At 48.8% G+C, this 22,617-nt stretch overlaps 1 pseudogene; it reads left to right on the top strand.

The window, feature by feature from the left end:
- Positions 1-16,660, top strand: part of LOC121288402 — a 36,095-nt pseudogene extending 19,435 nt beyond the window's left edge.
- The last annotated feature ends 5,957 nt before the right edge of the window (positions 16,661-22,617 follow it).

The raw sequence follows: 22,617 nt of genomic DNA, 5'->3' as shown, positions 1-22,617 counted from the left end.
CTGCTGCAGTTGATATTCCTGTTGCTGCTGTTGCTGATGTTGTTGCTGTAACAAAAGCTGCAGCAGGAACAGCAACAACAGCAGCAACAGCAGCAGCAGTAACAGCAGCAACAGTATGAACAGCTACAGCAGCATCAATCGCAGAAACAGCAACAGCAGCTGCAGCTGGAACAGCAGCAACAGGAACAGTAACAACAGCAGCAATAACATCAGCAATAATAACAACAGGAACAGCAAAAACAGCAGAAGCAATCGTAACAGTAGCAGCTGCAACAGCAGCAACAATAGCAGCAAGAAGATCAACAGCTGCAGCAACAGCAACAGCAGCAACAGCAACAGCGACAGCATCAGCAGAAACAGGATAGGCAACAATAACAGCAGCAATAGGAAGAGCATCTACAGCAGCAACAGCAGCAGCAACAGCAGCAACAGGAAGAGCAACAGCATTAGGAGCAACAACCGCAGCAATAGCAACAACAGCAGGAACAGCAACAGGAACAGCAAGAGCAGCAGAAAGAGCAACAGCAGCAGCAACAACAGCAACAGGAACAGCAGCAATAGGAACAGCAGCAACAACAGCAGCAACATGAGCAACCAGAATCGTAACAGTAGCAACAGCAACAGCAGCAAAAGCAGCAACAGCAGCAAAAGGAGCAGCAACAACAGCAGCAACAGCTGCAACAGCAACAGAAACAGTAACAACAACAGGAGCAGTGGCAGTAACTATAGCAGTAACAGGAATATTAGCAACAGCAGCAGCAGCAAAGCTTTAGCAGCAACAACAACAACAGCATCAGCAGCAACAGCAACAGTAGCAACAGCAGGAGCAGCAGCAGCAAGAACTATAGTAACAGGAATATCAGCAACATCAGCAGCAGCATCAGTAGCAAGAGAAGCAATAGCAGCAGCAACAACAGCAGCAACAGCAACAGCGCCAGTAGCAACAGCAGTAGCAGCAACAGCAGCAATAGCAGCCACATGAGCAACAGCAGCAACAGGAACAGGAGCAGCAGGAATATCAACTGCAGGAGGAACAGCAGCAGCAACAGCAACAGCACAACAGGAACAGCAGCAACAGGATTAGCAACCACAGCAGGAACAGCAGCAGCAACAGCAACAGCAACAGTATCAATAGGATCAGCAACAACAGCAGCAGCAGTAGCAGCAACAGGAACAGCATCAGCTGCAACAGCAGCAGCAACAGGATCAGCAACAGCAATAGCAGCTGAAACAGCATCAGCAGCAAGAGCAGCAGCAACTGCAACATCAACAGTAGCAGCAACAGCCAGCAGCAGCAGCAACAGCAAGAGCAAAAACAACAACCGCAGTAGCAACAGCAGCAGCAGGAACAGCAACAGCAGTAGCAGCAACAAAAGCGGCAATAGTAACAGCAAAAACAGCAGCAACAGAATTGCAGCGGCAGCAACAGCACCAGCACAGCAGCAACAACAGCAGCAGCAGGAACAACAGCAACTGGAACAGTAACAACAGCAGCAACAGCAGCGGCAACAGCAACAGCAGCAGCAGCAGCAGTCGCAACAGGAATAGCAGCAACAGGAGCAGCAACAACAACAGCAACAGCAGCAACAAAAACACAACAACAACAGCAACAGGAGCAGCAGGAACTGCAACAACAGCAGGCACAGAAACTGCAACAGCTGCAACAGGCACAGCAACAGGAGCAGCAACAGGAACAGCAGCAACAGGAACAGCAACAGCAACACAACAGCAACAGCAACAGCAGAAGCAGGAACAGCAACAGCGGCAGGCACAGCAACAGCAACAGCAGCAACAGGTGCAACTACAGCAGCAGCAGCAGGAACAGCAACAACAGCAACAGGTGCAGCATAACAGCAAGAACAGCAGCTACAGCAGCAGCAACAGCAAGAGCAACAATAACAGCCAAAGCTGCAGCAACAACAGGAACAGCAACAACAGCAGCAACATGAACAGCAGCAACAGCAGCAACAGCATCAGCAGCAAAAGCAAGAGCAACAATAACAGCCAAAGCTGCAACAGCAGCAACTGGAACAACAGCAGCAACAGGAACAGCAATAACAGCAGCAACAGCAGAAGCAGCAACAACAGTAACAATAGGAACAGCAACAGCAGCATCAACAGCTGAAACAGCAACAGCAACAGCAGCATCAACAGCTGAAACAGCAACAGCAACAGCAGCAGCAACAGCAACAGGAACAGCAATAACAGCAGCAACAGCAGCAGCAGCAACAACAGTAACAATAGGAAAAGCAACAACAGCATCAACAGCTGAAATAGCAACAGCAATAGCAAGAGCAGCAGCAGCAGCAGCAAGAGCAGCAGCAACAGAAACAGCAACAGCAGCTGCAGCCGGAACAGCAGCAACAGCATCAGCAATAACAGCAACATGAACAGCAAAAACAGCAGCAGCGATCGTAGCAGCAGCAGCTGCAACAGCAGCAGCACCAGCAGCAACAGCAACAGCAACAGCAGCAAAAGGAACAGAATCAACATCAGCAACAGCAGCAACAACAGCAACAGCAGCAGCAACAACAGCAACAGGAACAGCAGCAGCAACAGCAACAGGAACAGCAGCAACAGCAACTGCAGCAACAACAGAAGCAACAACAGCAAAAAGAACAGCAACAGCAGCAACAGGAAAAGTAGCAATAGTAATAGGAACAACAGCAGCAACAGCAGCAATAGGAACAGCAACAGCAGCAATAGGATCAGCAACAGCAAAAACAACATTAGCAACAGCAGCAGCTACAGGAAGAGCAGCAACAGCAGCAGCAATGGGAACAGCAGCAATAGGAACAGCATCTACAGCAGCAACAACAGCAACAGCAGCAGCAACAACAGCAACAGGAATAGCAGCAACAGCAACTGCAGCGACAACAGAAGCAACAACAGCAAAAAGAACAGCAACAGCAGCAACAGGAAAAGTAGCAATAGGAACAGGAACAACAGCAGCAATAGGAACAGCAACAGCAGCAGCAAAAGCAGCAACAGGATCAGCAACAGCAAAAACAACAGTAGCACCAGCAGCAGCTATAGGAACAGCAGCAACAACAGCAGCAACATGAGCAAAAAGAATCGTAACAGCAGCAGCAGCAACAGCAACAGCAGCATAACAGCAGCAACAGCAGCAGCAGCAACTGCAACAACAGGAACAGCATTAACAGCAGCAACAGGAACAGCAACAAGAGCAACAGCAGAAGCAACAGCAACAGCATCAGCAGCAACAGCAAGAGCAACAATAACAGCCAAAGTTGCAACACCAGAAAGGGGAACAAAAGCTGCAGCAGGAACAGCAACAATAGCAGCAACAGCAGCAGCAGCAACAACAGCAACAATAGGAACATCTACAGCAGCATCAATCGCAGAAACAGCAACAGCAGCAACAGCAGGAGCAACAGCAGCAAGTGGAACCCGAGCAGCAGCATTAAGAGCAGAAATAGCAACAGCGACAGCAGCAGCAAGAACAACAGCAACAGCAGCTGCAGCTGGAACAGCAGCAACAGGAACAGTAACAGCAGCAGCAATAACATCAGCAATAATAACAACTGGAACAGCAAAAACAGCAGCAGCAATCGTAACAGTAGCAGCTGCAACAGAAGCAATAACAGCAGCAACAGGCACAACAGCAACTGGAACAGCAACAACAGCCACAGCAGCAACAGGAGCAGCAACAGCATAATAGCAGCAGCAACAGTAAGAACAGCAACAGCAACAGCAACAGCAGTAGCTCCAGAAATAGCACCATCAAGGAACAGCAACAACAACACAACAGCAACAGCAACAGCAGGCACAGCAAGAGCAACAGCAGCAACAGGCACAGAAACAGCAGCAGCAAAAGGAACAGCAGCAACAGCAACTGCAGCAACAACAAAAGCAACAGCAGCAAAAAGAAAAGTAAGAGCAGCAGCAACAGCAGCAACAGGAACAAAGGATCAGCAACAGCAAAAACAATAGTAGCAACAGCAGCAGCTACAGGAACAGCAGCAACAACAGCAGCAACATGAGCAAAAAGAATCGTAACAGCAGCAGCAGCAACAGCAACAGCAGCATAACAGCAGCAACAGCAGCAGCAGCAACTGCAACAACAGGACCAGCATAACAGCAGTAACAGGAACAGCAACAAGAGCAACAGCAGCAGCAACAGCAACAGCATCAGCAGCAACAGCAAGAGCAACAATAACAGCCAAAGCTACAACACCAGAAAGGGGAACAAAAGCTGCAGCAGGAACAGCAACAATAGCAGCAACAGCAGCAGCAGCAACAACAGCAACAATAGGAACATCTACAGCAGCATCAATCGCAGAAACAGCAACAGCAGCAACAGCAGGAGCAACAGCAGCAAGTGGAACCAGAGCAGCAGCATTAACAGCAGAAATAGCAACAGCGACAGCAGCAGCAAGAACAACAGCAACAGCAGCTGCAGCTGGAACAGCAGCAACAGGAACAGTAACAACAGCAGCAATAACATCAGCAATAAAAACAACAGGAACAGCAAAAAGAGCGGCAGCATTCGTAACAGTAGCAGCTGCAACAGAAGCAATAACAGCAGCAACAGGCACAACAGAAACTGGAACAGCAACAACAGCCACAGCAGCAACAGGAGCAGCAACAGCATAATAGCAGCAGCAACAGTACGAGCAGCAACAGCAACAGCAACAGCAGTAGCAACAGGAATAGCCCCATCAAGGAACAGCAACAACAACACAACAGCAACAGCAACAGCAGGCACAGCAAGAGCAACAGCAGCAACAGGCACAGCAACAGCAGCAGCAACAGGCAGAGCAGCAACAGCAACTGCAGCAACAACAGAAGCAACGGCAGCAAAAATAACAATAAAAGCAGCAGCAACAGCAGCAACTGGAACAGCAGCATAACAGCGGCAAAATCAGGAACAGTGAGAGCAAGAACAGCAAAAGCAGCAGCAATAGCAGCAACAGCTGCAGCAACAGCGACAGGCACATCTACAACAGCAACAGGAAAAGTAGCAACAGGAACAGCAAAAACAGTAGCAACAGCAGCAGGAACAGCAGCAACAGGATCAGCAACAGCATCAGCATCAGCAGCAATAGGATCAGCAACAGCAACAGCAACAGCAAAAGCAACAGCAGCAACAGCAACAGCAATAGAAACAGCACCAACAGCAGCAGCAATGGGAACAGCAGCAACAACAGCAGCAACAGCAGCAAAAAAAACAAACAGTAACAGCAGTAGCAGCAACAGCAGCAAAAAGAGAAGCAACGGCAGCAAAAGTAACAATAAGAGCAGCAGCAACAGCAGCAACAGGAACAGCAGCATAACAGCAGCAACAACAGGAACAGTGACAGCAAGAACAGCAAAAGCAGCAGCAATAGCAGCAACAGCTGCAGCAACAGAGACAGGCACAGCTACAACAGCAACAGGAAAAGTAGCAACAGGAACACCCAAACAGTAGCAAAAGCAGCAGCAACAACAGCAACTGGAAAAGCAACCACAGCAACAGCAACAGCAGCAACAGCAGCAACAGGAGCAGCAACAGCATAATAGCAGCAGGAACAGTATGAGCAGCAACAGCAACAAAAACAGCAGTTGCAACATGAATAGTACCATCAAGGAACAGCAACAACAACACAACAGCAACAGCAGGCACAGCAAGAGCAACAGCAGCACAAGCAAGCACAGCAACAGCAGCAGCAACAGGAAGAGCAGCAACAGCAACTGCAGCAACAACAGAAGCAACGGCAGCAAAAATAACTATAAGAGCAGCAGCAACAGCAGCAACAGGAACAGCAGCATAACAGCGGCAACAACAGGAACAGTGACAGCAAGAACAGCAAAACCAGCAGCAATAGCAGCAACAGCAGCAGCAACAGCGACAGGCACAGCTACAAGAGCAACAGGAAAAGTAGCAACAGGAACAGCAAAAACAGTAGCAACAGCAGCAGCAACAACAGCAACAGGAACAGCAACAGCATCAGCAACGGGAACAGCAGCAACAACAGCACCAACAGCAGCAAAAAGAACAATAACAGCAGCAGCAGCAACAACAGCATAACAGCAGCAATGACAGGAACAGCAGCAGGAACAGGAACAGCAGCAGCAACAATAGTAACAGCAACAGAAGCAACAGCATTAGCTGCAACAGGCGCAGCAGCAACAACAGCAGCAAAAAGAACAGTAACAGCAGTAGCAGCAACAGCAGCAACAGCAACAGCAACATAACAGCAGCAACAAGAGCAGCAGCAGCAGGAACAGCAACAGCAGCAGCAACAACAGCAACAGCAGCAGCAACAGGAGCAACAGGAACAGCAAGAACAGCAACATCAGCAGCAACAGCAATAGTAACAGCTGCAACAAGAGCAAGAACAGCAAAGAGGATCAGCAGCAACAACAACAGCAGAACGGAAGCAGCAACAGCAACAGCAGCAGGAAAAGAAGCAACAGCAGCAAAAGGAACAGCGACAGCAGCAGCAAAAGCAGCAATAGCAACAGTAACGACAGCAGGAGCAGTGGCAGTAAGAGCAGTAACAGGAATATCATCAAAAGCAGCAGCAGCATAGCTTTAGCAGAAACAACAAAAACAGCATTAACAACGGCAGCGACAGCAACAGCGACAGTAGCAACAGCAGGAGCAGCTGCAGCAAAAACAGTAGTAACAGGAATATCATCAACATCAGCAGCAGCAACAGCAGCAAGAGAAGCAAAAGCAGCAGCAGCAACAGCAGAAACAGCAAGAGCAGCAGCAGCAACAACCCCAGCAATAGTAACAGCAGCAACAATAGCAGGAACAGAATAGCAGCGGCAGCAACAGCAGCAACAGGAACAAAAGCAACTGGAACAGCAACAACAGCAGCAACAGGAGCGTCAACAGCAGCAACAGGAACAGCAACAACAGCAACAGCAACAACAGCAACAGCAGCAACAGGAGCGGCAACAGCATAATAGCAGCAGCAACAGTATGAGCAGCAACAGCAACAGCAACAGCAGTAGCAACAGGAATAGCACCATCAAGGAACAGCAACAACAACACAACAGCAACAGCAACAGCAGGCACAGCAAGAGCAACAGCAGCAACAGGCACAGCAACAGCAGCAGCAAAAGGAACAGCAGCAACAGCAACTGCAGCAACAACAGAAGCAACAGCAGCAAAAAGAACAGTAATAGCAGCAGCAACAGCAGCAACAGGAACAACAGGAACAGTGACAGCAAGAACAGCAAAAGCAGCAGCAATAGCACTAACAGCTGCAGCAACAGCGACAGGCACATCTACAACAGCAACAGGAAAAGTAGCAACAGGAACAGCAAAAACAGTAGCAACAGCAGCAGGAACAGCAGCAACAGGAACAGCAACATCATCAGCATCAGCAGCAACAGGATCAGCAACAGCAACAGCAACAGCAAAAGCAACAGCAGCATCAGCAACAGCAATAGAAACAGTACCAACAGCAGCAGCAATGGGAACAGCGGCAACAACAGCAGCAACAGCAGCTAAAAAAAAACAGTAACAGCAGCAGCAGCAAAAACAGAAGCAACGGCAAAAAAAATAACAATAAGAGCAGCAGAAAGCAGCAACAGGAACAACAGCCTAACAACAGCAACAACAGGAACAGTGACAGCAAGAACAGCAAAAGCAGCAGCAATAGCAGCAACAGCTGCAGCAACAGCGACAGGCATAGCTACAACAGCAACAGGAAAAGTAGCAACAGGAACACCAAAAACTGTAGCAACAGCAGCAGCAACAACAGCAACTGGAAAAGCAGCCACAGCAACAGCAACAACAGCAACAGCAGCAACAGGAGCAGCAAAAGCATAATAGCAGCAGCAACAGTATGAGCAGCAACAGCAACAACAACAGCAGTTGCAACATGAATAGTACCATCAAGGAACAGCAACAACAACACAACAGCAACAGCAGGCACAGCAAGAGCAACAGCAGCAACGGGCACAGCAACAGCAGCAGCAACAGGAAGAGCAGCAACAGCAACTGCAGCAACAACAGAAGCAACGGCAGCAAAAATAACAATAAGAGCAGCAGCAACAGCAGCAACAGGAACAGCAGCATAACAGCGGCAACAACAGGAACAGTGACAGCAAAACAGCAAAAGCAGCAGCAATAGCAGCAACAGCAGCAGCAACAGCGACAGGCACAGCTACAACAGCAACAGGAAAAGTAGCAACAGGAACAGCAAAAAAGGTAGCAACAGCAGCAGCAACAACAGCAACAGGAACAGCAACAGCATCAGCAACGGGAACGGCAGCAACAACAGCACCAACAGCAGCAAAAAGAACAATAACAGAGGCAGCAGCACAGCAACATCAGCAACAACAGCATAACAGCAGCAATGACAGGAACAGCAGCAGGAACAGGAACAGCAGCAGCAACAATAGTAACAGCAACAGCAGCAACAGCATTAGCAGCAACAGGCGCAGCAGCAACAACAGCAGCAACAGCAGTAAAAAGAACAGTAACAGCAGTAGCAGCAACAGCAGCAACAGCAACAGCAGCATAACAGCAGCAACAAGAGCAGCAGCAGCAGGAACAGCAACAGCAGCAGCAACAACAGCAACAGCAGCAGCAACAGTAGCAACAGGAACAGCAAGAACAGCAACATCAGCAGCAACAGCAATAGTAACAGCTGCAACAAGAACAAGAACAGCAAAGAGGATCATCAGCAACAACAACAGCAGAACGGAAGCAGCAACAGCAACAGCAGCAGGAAAAGAAGCAACAGCAGCAAAAGGAACAGCGACAGCAGCAGCAAAAGCAGCAATAGCAAAAGTAACGACAGCAGGAGCAGTGGCAGTAAGAGCAGTAACAGGAATATCATCAAAAGCAGCAGCAGCAAAGCTTTAGCAGAAACAACAAAAACAGCATTAACAACAGCAGCAACAGCAACAGCGACAGTAGCAACAGCAGGAGCAGCTGCAGCAAAAACAGTAGTAACAGGAATATCATCAACATGAGCAGCAGCAACAGCAGCAAGAGAAGCAAAAGCAGCAGCAGCAACAGCAGCAGAAACAGGAACAGCAAGAGCAGCAGCAGCAACAACCCCAGCAATAGTAACAGCAGCAACAATAGCAGGAACAGAATAGCAGCGGCAGCAACAGCAGCAACAACAGCAGCAACAGGAACACCAGCAACTGGAACAGCAACAGCAGCAGCAACAGGAGCGGCAACAGCAGCGACAGGAACAGCATCAACAGCAACAGCAGCGACAGGAGCGGCAACAGCATAATAGCAGCAGCAACAGTATGAGCAGCAACGGCAACAGCAACAGCAGTAGCAACAGGAATAGCACCATCAAGGAACAGCAACAACAACACAACAGCAACAGCAACAGCAGGCACAGCAAGAGCAACAGCAGCAACAGGCACAACAACAGCAGCAGAAACAGAAACAGCAGCAACAGCAACTGCAGCAACAACAGAAGCAACAGCAGCAAAAAGAAAAGTAAGAGCAGCAGCAACAGCAGCAACAGGAATAGCAGCATAACAGCAGCAACAGCAGCAGCAGCAGCAACAGCAATAACAGGAACAGTGACAGCAAGAACAGCAAAAGCAGCAGCAATAGCAGCAACAGCTGAAGCAACAGCGACAGGCACAGCTACAACAGCAACAGGAAATGTAGCAACAGGAACAGCAAAAACAGTAGCAACAGCAGCAGCAACAGCAGCAACAGGAACAGCAACAGCATCAGCAACAGCAGTAACAGGATCAGCAACAGCAACTGCAACAGCAAAAGCAACAGCAGCAACAGCAACAGCAATAGAAACAGCACCAAAAGCAGCAGCAATGGGAACAGCAGCAACAACAGCAGCAACAGCAGCAAAAAACAAACAGTAACAGCAGCAGCAGCAACAGCAGCAACAGTAGCATAACATAGCAGCAGCAACAGCAAAAGCAGCAGGAAGAGCAAGAGCAGCAGCAACAACAGCAACAGGAACAGCAGAATCAGCAACAGCAGCAACAGGAACAGCAGCAACAACAGCAGCAAGAGCAGCAAAAAGAACAGCAGCAACAGGAAAAGCAACAACAGCAACAGAAACAGCAGCAAGAGGAACAGCATCAACAGCAACAGCAGCAGCAAAAACAGCAGCAGCAATCGTATCAGCAGCAGCTGCAACAGCAGCAGCAACAGCAATAACAACAACAGAAACAGCAGCAAAAGGAACAGCATCAACAGAAACAGCAGCAGCAAAAACAGCAGCAGCAATCGTAGCAGCAGCAGCTGCAACAGCAGCAACTGCACAACAACAGAATCAACAGCAGCAAAATGAATACTAACAGCAGCAGCAACAGCAACAACAGGAACAGCAACAGCAGCAGCAACACCAGCAACAGGAACAGTAAGAACAGCAACAGCAGCAGCAACAGCAGCAGCAACAGCACCAGGAACATCTACAACAGCAAGAGGAAAAGTAGCAACAGGAACAGCAACAACGGTAGCAACAGGAACAGCCACAGCAACAACAGGAACAGCAACAGCAGCAGCAACGGGAACAGCAGCAACAACAGCAGCAACAGCAGCAAAAAGAACAATAACAGCAGCAACAACAACAGCAGCATCAGCAAGAACAGCATTACAGCAGCAACGACAGGAATAGCAGCAGGAACAGGAACAGCAGCAGCAACAATAGTAACAGCAGCAGCAGCAGCAACAGCATTAGCAGCAACAGGCGCAGCAGCAACAACAGCAACAACAGCAGCAAAAAGAACAGTAACAGCAGTAGCAGCAACAGCAGCAACAGCAACAGCAGCATAACAGCAGCAACAACAGCAGCAGCAGCAGGAACAGCAACAGCAGAAGCAACAACAGCAACAGCAGCAGCAACAGCAATAGCAACAGCTGCAACAAGAGCAAGAACAGCAAAGTGGATCAGCAGCAACAGCAACAGCAGAACGAAAACAGCAACAGCAACAGCAGCAGCAATAGAAGTAACAGCAGGAAAAGGAAAAGCAACAGCAGCAGCAAAAGCAGCAACAACAACAGTAACAAAAGCAGGAGCAGTGGCAGTAACAACAGCAGGAGCAGGAATATCAGCAAAAGCAACAGCAGCAAAGCTTTAGCAGCAGCAACAAAAACAGCATTAACAACAGCAGCAACAGCAACAGCGACAGTAGCAACAGCAGGAGCAGCTGCAGCAAAAACAGTAGTAACAGGAATATCAGCAACACCAGCAGCAGCAACAGCAGCAAGAGAAGCAAAAGCAGCAGCAGCAACAGCAGAAACAGGAACAGCAAGAGCAGCAGCAGCAACAACCCCAGCAATAGTAATAGCAGCAATAACAGCAGTTGGAACCAGAGCAGAATCACTAACAGCAGAAATAGCAACAGCGACAGCAGCAGCAAGAACAACAGCAACAGCAGCTGCAGCTGGAACAGCAGCAACAGGAACAGTAACAACAGCAGCAATAACATCAGCAATAATAACAACAGGAACAGCAAAAACAGCAGCAGCAATCGTAGCAGCAGCAGCTTCAACAGCAGCAGCAACAAGAGCAACAGCAGCAGCAACAGCAACAGCAGCAACAGCAACAGCGACAGCATCAGCAGCAACAGGAAAAGCAACAATAACAGCAGCAATAGGAACAGCAGCTACAGCAGCAACAGCAGCAGCAACAGGAACAGCAACAGCATTAGGAGCAAAAACCGCAGCAATTGTAGCAGTAGCAACAACATCAGGAACAGCAACAGGAACAGCAAGAGCAGCAGGAACAGCAACAGCAGCAGCAACGACAGCAACAGGAACAGCAGCAACAGCATTAGCAGCAATAGGAACAGCAGCAACAACAGCAGCAACATGAGCAAAAAGAATCGTAACAGCAGCAGCAGCAACAGCAACAGCAGCAAAAGCAGCAACAGCAGCAAGAGGAACTGCAACAGCAGCAGCAACAGCTCCAACAGCAACAGCAACAGTAACAACAACAGGAGCAGTGGCAGTAACAACAGCAGTGACAGGAATATCAGCATCAGCAACAGCAGCAAAGCTTTAGCAGCAACAACAACAACAGCATCAGCAACCGCAGCAACAGCAACAGCGACAGTCACAACAGCAGGAGCTTGAGCAGCAAGAACAGTATTAACAGGAATATCAGCAACATCAGCAGCAGCATCAGTAGCAAGAGAAGCAATAGCAGCCGCAACAACAGCAGCAACAGCAGGAGCAGAGGCAGCAACAACAGCAACAGGAATATCAGTAATGCTAGCAGCAGCAACAGCAGTAGCAGCAAAAGCAGCAATAGCAGCCACATGAGCAACAGCAGCAACAGGAACAGGAGCAACAGGAATATCAACCGCAGGAGGAACAGCAGCAGCAACAGCAACAGAACAACAGGAACAGCAGCAACAGGATTAGCAACCGCAGCAGGAACAGCAGCAGCAACAGCAACAGGAACAGTATCAATAGGATCAGCAACAACAGCAGCAGCGGCAGCAGCAACAGGAAAGGCATCAGCAGCAACAAAAGCAGCAACAGCTGCAACAGGATCAGCAACAGCAAAAGCAACAGTTGCAACTGCAGCCGCTACAGGAACAGCAGCAGCAATAGCAGCTTAAAAAGCAGTAGCAGCAACAATCACAGCAATAGTAACAGCAACAACTACACAAAAGCAACAGCAACAGCAGAAGCAGGAACAGCAACAGCAGCAGGCACAGCAACAGCAGCAACAGGTGCAGCTACAGCAGCAGAAACAGGAACAGCAGCAACAGCACCAGCAACTGCAACAATAACAGCCAAAGCTGCAGCAACAAAAGGAACAGCCACAAAAGCAGCAACAGGAACAGCAGCAACAGCAGCAATAGCATCAGCAGCAACAGCAAGAGCTACAATAACAGCAACAGCAGTAACAGCAGAAACAGCAACAGCAAGAGCAGCTGCAGCAGCAACAGCAGCAGCAACAGCAACAGCAACAGCATTAGGAGCAACAACCGCAGCAATAGTGGAAGTAGCAACAACAGCAGGAACATCATCAACAGCAGCAACAACAGCAACAGCAGCAGCAACAACAGCACCAGGAATAGCAGCAACAGCAACTGCAGCGACAACAGAAGCAACAACAGCAAAAAGAACAGCAACATCAGCAACAGGAAAAGTAGCAATAGGAACAGGAACAACAGCAGCAACAGCAGCAATAGGAACAGCAACAGCAGCAGCAAAAGCAGCAACAGGATCAGCAACAGCAAAAACAACAGTAGCAACAGCAGCAGCTACAGGAACAGCAGCAACAACAGCAGCAACATGAGCAAAAAGAATCGTAACAGCAGCAGCAGCAGCAGCAACAGCAGCATAACAGCAGCAACAGCAGCAGCAGCAACTGCAACAACAGGAACAGCATTAACAGCAGCAACAGGAACAGCAACAAGAGCAACAGCAGCAGCAACAGCAACAGCATCAGCAGCAACAGCAAGAGCAACAATATCAGCCAAAGCTGCAACACTAGAAAGGGGAACAAAAGCTGCAGCAGGAACAGCAACAATAGCAGCAACAGCAGCAGCAGCAACAACAGCAGCAATAGGAACATCTACAGCAGCATCAATCGCAGAAACAGCAACAGCAGCAACAGCAGGAGCAACAGCAGCAAGTGGAACCCGAGCAGCAGCATTAAGAGCAGAAATAGCAACAGCAACAGCAGCAGCAAGAAGAACAGCAATAGCAGCTGCAGCTGGAACAGCAGCAACAGGAACAGTAACAACAGCAGCAATAACATCAGCAATAATAACAACAGGAACAGCAAAAACAGCAGCAGCAATCGTAACAGTAGCAGCTGCAACAACAGCAATAACAGCAGCAAAAGGTACAACAGCAACTGGAACAGCAACATCAGCCACAGCAGCAACAGGAGCAGCAACAGCATAATAGCAGCAGCAACAGTATGAGCAGCAACAGCAACAGCAACAGCAGTAGCAACAGGAATAGCACCATCAAGGAACAGCAACAACAACACAACAGCAACAGCAACAGCAGGCACAGCAAGAGCAACAGCAGCAACAGGCACAACAACAGCAGCAGCAACAGGAACAGCAGCAACAGCAACTGCAGCAACAACAGAAGCAACAGCAGCAAAAAGAACAGTAAGAGCAGCAGCAACAGCAGCAACAGGAACAGCAGCATAACAGCAGCAACAACAGCAGCAGCAGCAACAGCAATAACAGGAACAGTGACAGCAAGAACAGCAAAAGCAGCAGCAATAGCAGCAACAGCTGCAGCAACAGCGACAGGCACAGCTACAACAGCAACAGGAAATGTAGCAACAGGAACAGCAAAAACAGTAGCAACAGCAGCAGGAACAGCAGCAACAAGAACAGCAACAGCATCAGCAACAGCAGCAACAGGATCAGCAACAGCAACTGCAACAGCAAAAGCAACAGCAGCAACAGCAACAGCAATAGAAACAGCACCAACAGCAGCAGCAATGGGAACAGCAGCAACAACAGCAGCAACAGCAGCAAAAAACAAACAGTAACAGCAGCAGCAGCAACAGCAGCAACAGTAGCATAACATAGCAGCAACAACAGCAAAAGAAGCAGGAACAGCAAGAGCAGCAGCAACAACAGCAGCAGGAACAGCAGAAATAGCAACAGCAGCAACAGGAACAGCAGCAACAACAACAGCAAGAGCAGCAAAAAGAACAGCAGCAACAGGAAAAGCAACAACAGCAACAGAAACAGCAGCAAGAGGAACAGCATCAACAGCAACAGCAGCAGCAAAAACAGCAGCAGCAATCGTAGCAGCAGCAGCTGCAACAGCAGCAGCAACAGCAATAACAGCAAAAGAAACAGCAGCAAAAGGAACAGCATCAACAGAAACAGCAGCAGCAATCGTAGCAGCAGCAGCTGCAACAGCAGCAACTGCAGCAACAACAGAAGCAACAGCAGCAAAATGAACACTAACAGCAGCAGCAACAGCAACAACAGGAACAGCAACAGCAGCAGCAACACCAGCAACAGGAACAGTAAGAACAGCAACAGCAGCAGCAACACCAGCAGCAACAGCAACAGGAACAACTACACCAGCAAGAGGAAAAGTAGCAACAGGAACAGCAACAACGGTAGCAACAGGAACAGCCACAGCAGCAACAGGAACAGCAACAGCAGCAGCAACGGGAACAGCAGCAACAACAGCAGCAACAGCAGCAAAAAGAACAATAACAGCAGCAACAACAACAGCAGCATCAGCAAGAACAGCATTACAGCAGCAACGACATGAATAGCAGCAGGAACAGGAACAGCAGCAGCAACAATAGTAACAGCAGCAGCAGCAACAGCATTAGCAGCAACAGGCGCAGCAGAATCAACAGCAGCAACAGCAGCAAATAGAACAGTAACAGCAGTAGCAGCAACAGCAGCAACGGCAACAGCAGCATAACAGCAGCAACAACAGCAGCAGCAGCAGGAACAGCAACAGCAGAAGCAACAACAGCAACAGCAGCAGCAACAGCAATAGCAACAGGTGCAACAAGAGCAAGAACAGCAAAGTGGATCAGCAGCAACAGCAACAGCAGAACGAAAGCAGCAAAAGCAACAGCAGCAGCAATAGAAGCAACAGCAGGAAAAGGAAAAGCAACAGCAGCAGCAAAAGCAGCAACAACAACAGTAACAAAAGCAGGAGCAGTGGCAGTAACAACAGCAGGAGCAGGAATATCAGCAAAAGCAACAGCAGCAAAGCTTTAGCAGCAACAACAAAAACTGCATGAACAACAGCAGCAACAGCAACAGCGACAGTAGCAACAGCAGGAGCAGCAGCAGCAAAAACAGTAGTAACAGGAATATCAGCAACACCAGCAGCAGCAACAGCAGCAAGAGAAGCAAAAGCAGCAGCAGCAACAGCAGAAACAGGAACAGCAAGAGCAGCAGCAGCAACAACCCCAGCAATAGTAATAGCAGCAACAACAGCAGTTGGAACCAGAGCAGAATCACTAACAGCAGAAATAGCAACAGCGACAGCAGCAGCAAGAACAACAGCAACAGCAGCTGCAGCTGGAACAGCAGCAACAGGAACAGTAACAACAGCAGCAATAACATCAGCAATAATAACAACAGGAACAGCAAAAACAGCAGCAGCAATCGTAGCAGCAGCAGCTTCAACAGCAGCAGTAACAGCAGCAACAAGAGCAACAGCAGCAGCAACAGCAACAGCAGCAACAGCAACAGCGACAGCATCAGCAGCAACAGGAAAAGCAACAATAACAGCAGCAATAGGAACAGCATCTACAGCAGCAACAGCAGCAGCAACAGCAGCAACAGGAACAGCAACAGCATTAGGAGCAAAAACCACAGCAATTGTAGCAGTAGCAACAACATCAGGAACAGCAACAGGAACAGCAAGAGCAGCAGGAACAGCAACAGCAGCAGCAACGACAGCAACAGGAACAGCAGCAACAGCATTAGCAGCAATAGGAACAGCAGCAACAACAGCAGCAACATGAGCAAAAAGAATCGTAACAGCAGCAGCAGCAACAGCAACAGCAGCAAAAGCAGCAACAGCAGCAAGAGGAACTGCAACAGCAGCAGCAACAGCTCCAACAGCAACAGCAACAGTAACAACAACAGGAGCAGTGGCAGTAACAACAGCAGTGACAGGAATATCAGCATCAGCAACAGCAGCAAAGCTTTAGCAGCAACAACAACAACAGCATCAGCAACCGCAGCAACAGCAACAGCGACAGTCACAACAGCAGGAGCTTGAGCAGCAAGAACAGTATTAACAGGAATATCAGCAACATCAGCAGCAGCATCAGTAGCAAGAGAAGCAATAGCAGCCGCAACAACAGCAGCAACAGCAGGAGCAGAGGCAGCAACAACAGCAACAGGAATATCAGTAATGCTAGCAGCAGCAACAGCAGTAGCTGCAAAAGCAGCAATAGCAGCCACATGAGCAACAGCAGCAACAGGAACAGGAGCAACAGGAATATCAACCGCAGGAGGAACAGCAGCAGCAACAGCAACAGAACAACAGGAACAGCAGCAACAGGATTAGCAACCGCAGCAGGAACAGCAGCAGCAACAGCAACAGGAACAGTATCAATAGGATCAGCAACAACAGCAGCAGCGGCAGCAGCAACAGGAAAGGCATCAGCTGCAACAAAAGCAGCAACAGCTGCAACAGGATCAGCAACAGCAAAAGCAACAGTTGCAACTGCAGCCGCTACAGGAACAGCAGCAGCAATAGCAGCTTAAAAAGCAGTAGCAGCAACAATCGCAGCAATAGTAACAGCAAAAACTACACAAAAGCAACAGCAACTGCAGAAGCAGGAACAGCAACAGCAGCAGGCACAGCAACAGCAGCAACAGGTGCAGCTACAGCAGCAGAAACAGGAACAGCAGCAACAGCACCAGCAACTGCAACAATAACAGCCAAAGCTGCAGCAACAAAAGGAACAGCCACAACAGCAGCAGCAGGAACAGCAACAGCAGAAGCAACAACAGCAACAGCAGCAGCAACAGCAATAGCAACAGCTGCAACAAGAGCAAGAACAGCAAAGTGGATCAGCAGCAACAGCAACAGCAGAACGAAAGCAGCAACAGCAACAGCAGCAGCAATAGAAGCAACAGCAGGAAAAGGAAAAGCAAAAGCAGCAGCAAAAGCAGCAACAGCAATAGTAACAAAAGCAGGAGCAGTGGCAGTAACAACAGCAGGAGCAGGAATATCAGCAAAAGCAACAGCAGCAAAGCTTTAGCAGCAACAACAAAAAACAGCATTAAAAACAGCAGCAACAGCAACAGCGACAGTAGCAACAGCAGGAGCAGCAGCAGCAAAAACAGTAGTAACAGGAATATCAGCAACATCAGCAGCTGCAACAGCAGCAAGAGAAGCAAAAGCAGCAGCAGCAACAGCAGAAACAGGAACAGCAAGAGCAGCAGCAGCAACAACCCCAGCAATAGTAACAGCAGCAACAATAGCAGGAACAGAATAGCAGCGGCAGAAACAGCAGCAACAACAGCAGTAGCAGGCTCAAAAGCAACTGGAACAGCAAAAACAGCAACAGCAGCAACAGGAGCAGCAAGAGCATAATAGCAGCAGCAACAGTATGAGCAGCAACAGCAACAGCAACAGCAGTAGCAACAGGAAAAGCACCATCAAGGAACAGCAACAACAACACAACAGCAACAGCAACAGCAGGCACAGCAAGAGCAACAGCAGCAACAGGAACAGCAGCAACAGCATAATAGCAGCAGCAACAGTATGAGCAGCAACAGCAACAACAACAGCAGTTGCAACATGAATGTTACCATCAAGGAACAGCAACAACAACACAACAGCAACAGCAGGCACAGCAAGAGCAACAGCAGCAACAGGCACAGCAACAGCAGCAGCAACAGGAAGAGCAGCAACAGCAACTGCAGCAACAACAGAAGCAACGGCAGCAAAAATAACTATAAGAGCAGCAGCAACAGCAGCAACAGGAACAGCAGCATAACAGCGGCAACAACAGGAACAGTGACAGCAAAACAGCAAAAGCAGCAGCAATAGCAGCAACAGCAGCAGCAACAGCGACAGGCACAGCTACAACAGCAACAGGAAAAGTAGCAACAGGAACAGCAAAAAAGGTAGCAACAGCAGCAGCAACAACAGCAACAGGAACAGCAACAGCATCAGCAACGGGAACAGCAGCAACAACAGCACCAACAGCAGCAAAAAGAACAATAACAGAGGCAGCAGCACAGCAACATCAGCAACAACAGCATAACAGCAGCAATGACAGGAACAGCAGCAGGAACAGGAACAGCAGCAGAAACAATAGTAACAGCAAAAGCAGCAACAGCATTAGCAGCAACAGGCTCAGCAGCAACAACAGCAGCAACAGCAGTAAAAAGAACAGTAACAGCAGTAGCAGCAACAGCAGCAGCAGCATAACAGCAGCAACAAGAGCAGCAGCAGCAGGAACAGCAACAGCAGCAGCAACAACAGCAACAGCAGCAGCAACAGTAGCAACAGGAACAGCAAGAACAGCAACATCAGCAGCAACAGCAATAGTAACAGCTGCAACAAGAGCAAGAACAGCAAAGAGGATCAGCAGCAACAACAACAGCAGAATGGAAGCAGCAACAGCAACAGCAGCAGGAAAAGAAGCAACAGCAGCAAAAGGAACCGCGACAGCAGCAGCAAAAGCAGCAATAGCAACAGTAACGACAGCAGGAGCAGTGGTAGTAAGAGCAGTAACAGGAATATCATCAAAAGCAGCAGCAGCAAAGCTTTAGCAGAAACAACAAAAACAACATTAACAACAGCAGCAACAGCGACAGTAGCAACAGCAGGAGCAGCTGCAGCAAAAACAGTAGTAACAGGAATATCATCAACATCAGCAGCAGCAACAGCAGCAAGAGAAGCAAAACCAGCAGAAGCAACAGCAGAAACAGGAACAGCAAGAGCAGCAGCAGCAACAACCCCAGCAATAGTAACAGCAGCAACAATAGCAGGAACAGAATAGCAGCGGCAGCAACAGCAGCAACAACAGCAGCAACAGGAACACCAGCAACTGGAACAGCAACAACAGCAGCAACAGGAACAGCAACAACAGCAACAGCAGCAACAGGAGCGGCAACAGCATAATAGCAGCAGCAACAGTATGAGCAGCAACAGCAACAGCAACAGCAGTAACAACAGGAATAGCAGCATCAAGGAACAGCAACAACAACACAACAGCAACAGCAACAGCAGGGACAGCAAGAGCAACAGCAGCAACAGGCACAACAACAGCAGCAGCAACAGGAACAGCAGCAACAGCAACTGCAGCAACAACAGAAGCAACAGCAGCAAAAAGAACAGTAAGAGCAGCAGCAACAGCAGCAACAGGAACAGCAGCATAACAGCAGCAACAACAGCAGCAGCAGCAACAGCAATAACAGGAACAGTGACAGCAAGAACAGCAAAAGCAGCAGCAATAGCAGCAACAGCTGCAGCAACAGCGACAGGCACAGCTACAACAGCAACAGGAAATGTAGCAACAAGAACAGCAATAACAGTAGCAACAGCAGCAGCAACAGCAGCAACAGGAACAGCAACAGCATCAGCAACAGCAGCAACAGGATCAGCAACAGCAACTGCAACAGCAAAAGCAACAGCAGCAATAGCAACAGCGATAGAAACAGCACCAACAGCAGCAGCAATGGGAACAGCAGCAACAACAGCAGCAACAGCAGCAAAAAACAAACAGTAACAGCAGCAGCAGCAACAGCAGCAACAGGAACAGCAACAGCATCAGCAACAGCAGCAACAGGATCAGCAACAGCAACTGTAACAGCAAAAGCAACAGCAGCAATAGCAACAGCAATAGAAACAGCACCAACAGCAGCAGCAATGGGAACAGCAGCAACAACAGCAGCAACAGCTGCAAAAAACAAACAGTAACAGCAGCAGCAGCAACAGCAGCAACAGTAGCATAACATAGCAGCAACAACAGCAAAAGCAGCAGGAACAGCAAGAGCAGCAGCAACAACAGCAACAGGAACAGCAGAAACAGCAACAGCAGCAACAGGAACAGCAGCAACACCAGCAGCAAGAGCAGCAAAAAGAACAGCAGCAACAGGAAAAGGAACAACAGCAACAGAAACAGCAGCAAGAGGAACAGCATCAACAGCAACAGCAGCAGCAAAAACAGCAGCAGCAATCGTAGCAGCAGCAGTTGCAACAGCAGCAGCAACAGCAATAACAGCAACAGAAACAGCAGCAAAAGGAATAGCATCAACAGAAACAGCAGCAGCAAAAACAGCAGCAGCAATCGTAGCAGCAGCAGCTGCAACAGCAGCAACTGCAGGAACAACAGAAGCAACAGCAGCAAAATGAACAGTAACAGCAGCAGCAACAGCAACAACAAGAACAGCAACAGCAGCAGTAACACCAGCAACAGGAACAGTAAGAACAGCAACAGCAGCAGCAACAGTAGCAGCAACAGCAACAGGAACATCTACAACAGCAAGAGGAAAAGTAGCAACAGGAACAGAAACAACGGTAGCAACAGGAACAGCCACAGCAGCAACAGGAACAGCAACAGCAGCAGCAACAGCAGCAGCAACGGGAACAGCAGTAACAACAGCAGCAACAGCAGCAAAAAGAACAATAACAGCAGCAACAACAACAGCAGCATCAGCAAGAACAGCATTACAGCAGCAACGACAGGAATAGCAGCAGGAACAGGAACAGCAGCAGCAACAATAGTAACAGCAGGAGCAGCAGCAACAGCATTAGCAGCAACAGGCGCAGCAGCAACAGCAGCAAGAGAAGCAAAAGCAGCAGCAGCAACAGCAGAAACAGGAACAGCAAGAGCAGCAGCAGCAACAACCCCAGCAATAGTAATAGCAGCAACAACAGCAGTTGGAACCAGAGCAGCATCACTAAAGCAGAAATAGCAACAGCGACAGCAGCAGCAAGAACAACAGCAACAGCAGCTGCAGCTGGAACAACAACAACAGGAACAGAAAAAACAGCAGCAATAACATCAGCAATAATAACAACAGGAACAGCAAAAACAGCAGCAGCAGTCGTAGCAGCAGCAGCTTCAACAGCAGCAGTAACAGCAGCAACAAGAGCAACAGCAGCAGCAACAGCAACAGCAGCAACAGCAACAGCGACAGCATCAGCAGAAATAGGAAAAGCAACAATAACAGCAGCAATAGGAACAGCATCTACAGCAGCAACAGCAGCAGCAACAGCAGCAACAGGAACAGCAACAGCATTAGGAGCAAAAACCGCAGCAATTGTAGCAGTAGCAACAACATCAGGAACAGCAACAGGAACAGCAAGAGCAGCAGGAACAGCAACAGCAGCAGCAACGACAGCAACAGGAACAGCAGCAACAGCATTAGCAGCAATAGGAACAGCAGCAACAACAGCAGCAACATGAGCAAAAAGAATCGTAACAGCAGCAACAGCAACAGCAACAGCAGCAAAAGCAGCAACAGCAGCAAAAGGAACTGCAACAGCAGCAGCAACAGCTCCAACAGCAACAGCAACAGTAACAACAACAGGAGCAGTGGCAGTAACAACAGCAGTGACAGGAATATCAGCAACAGCAGCAGCAGCAAAGCTTTAGCAGCAACAACAACAATAGCATCAGCAACCGCAGCAACAGCAACAGCGACAGTCGCAACAGCAGGAGCTTGAGCAGCAAGAACAGTATTAACAGGAATATCAGCAACATCAGCAGCAGCATCAGTAGCAAGAGAAGCAATAGCAGCCGCAACAACAGCAGCAACAGCAGGAGCAGAGGCAGCAACAACAGCAACAGGAATATCAGCAATGGAAGCAGCAGCAACAGCAGTAGCAGCAAAAGCAGCAATAGCAGCCACATGAGCAACAGCAGCAACAGGAACAGCAGCAAAAGGAAGAGCAACACCAACAAGAACATCAGCAGCAGCAGCGACAGCAGCAGCAACAGAACCAGCAACAGCAATAACAGCTGCAGCAACAGCAACAGCAGCAACAGCAGCTGTAAAAACTGCAGCGACATCAGCAACATCAGCAGCAACAGCAGCTGCACCAGCAGGAGCAAAAACAGCAACGCCACCAACATCAGCAGCAGCAACAGCAAAAACAGTAGCAGAAACAGCAGCAAACCTGCAGCAGTAGCAACATCAACAGCAGCAGCAGCAGCTACAACAGCAGCAGCAGCAAAAACAGCTACAGGACCAGCAAAAGCAGCAACA

This window comes from Carcharodon carcharias, chromosome 15 (assembly GCF_017639515.1).
Source record: "Carcharodon carcharias isolate sCarCar2 chromosome 15, sCarCar2.pri, whole genome shotgun sequence".
NCBI classification, from domain to species: Eukaryota; Metazoa; Chordata; class Chondrichthyes; order Lamniformes; family Lamnidae; genus Carcharodon; species Carcharodon carcharias.
This window is presented reverse-complemented; position numbering and strand designations above follow the sequence as displayed.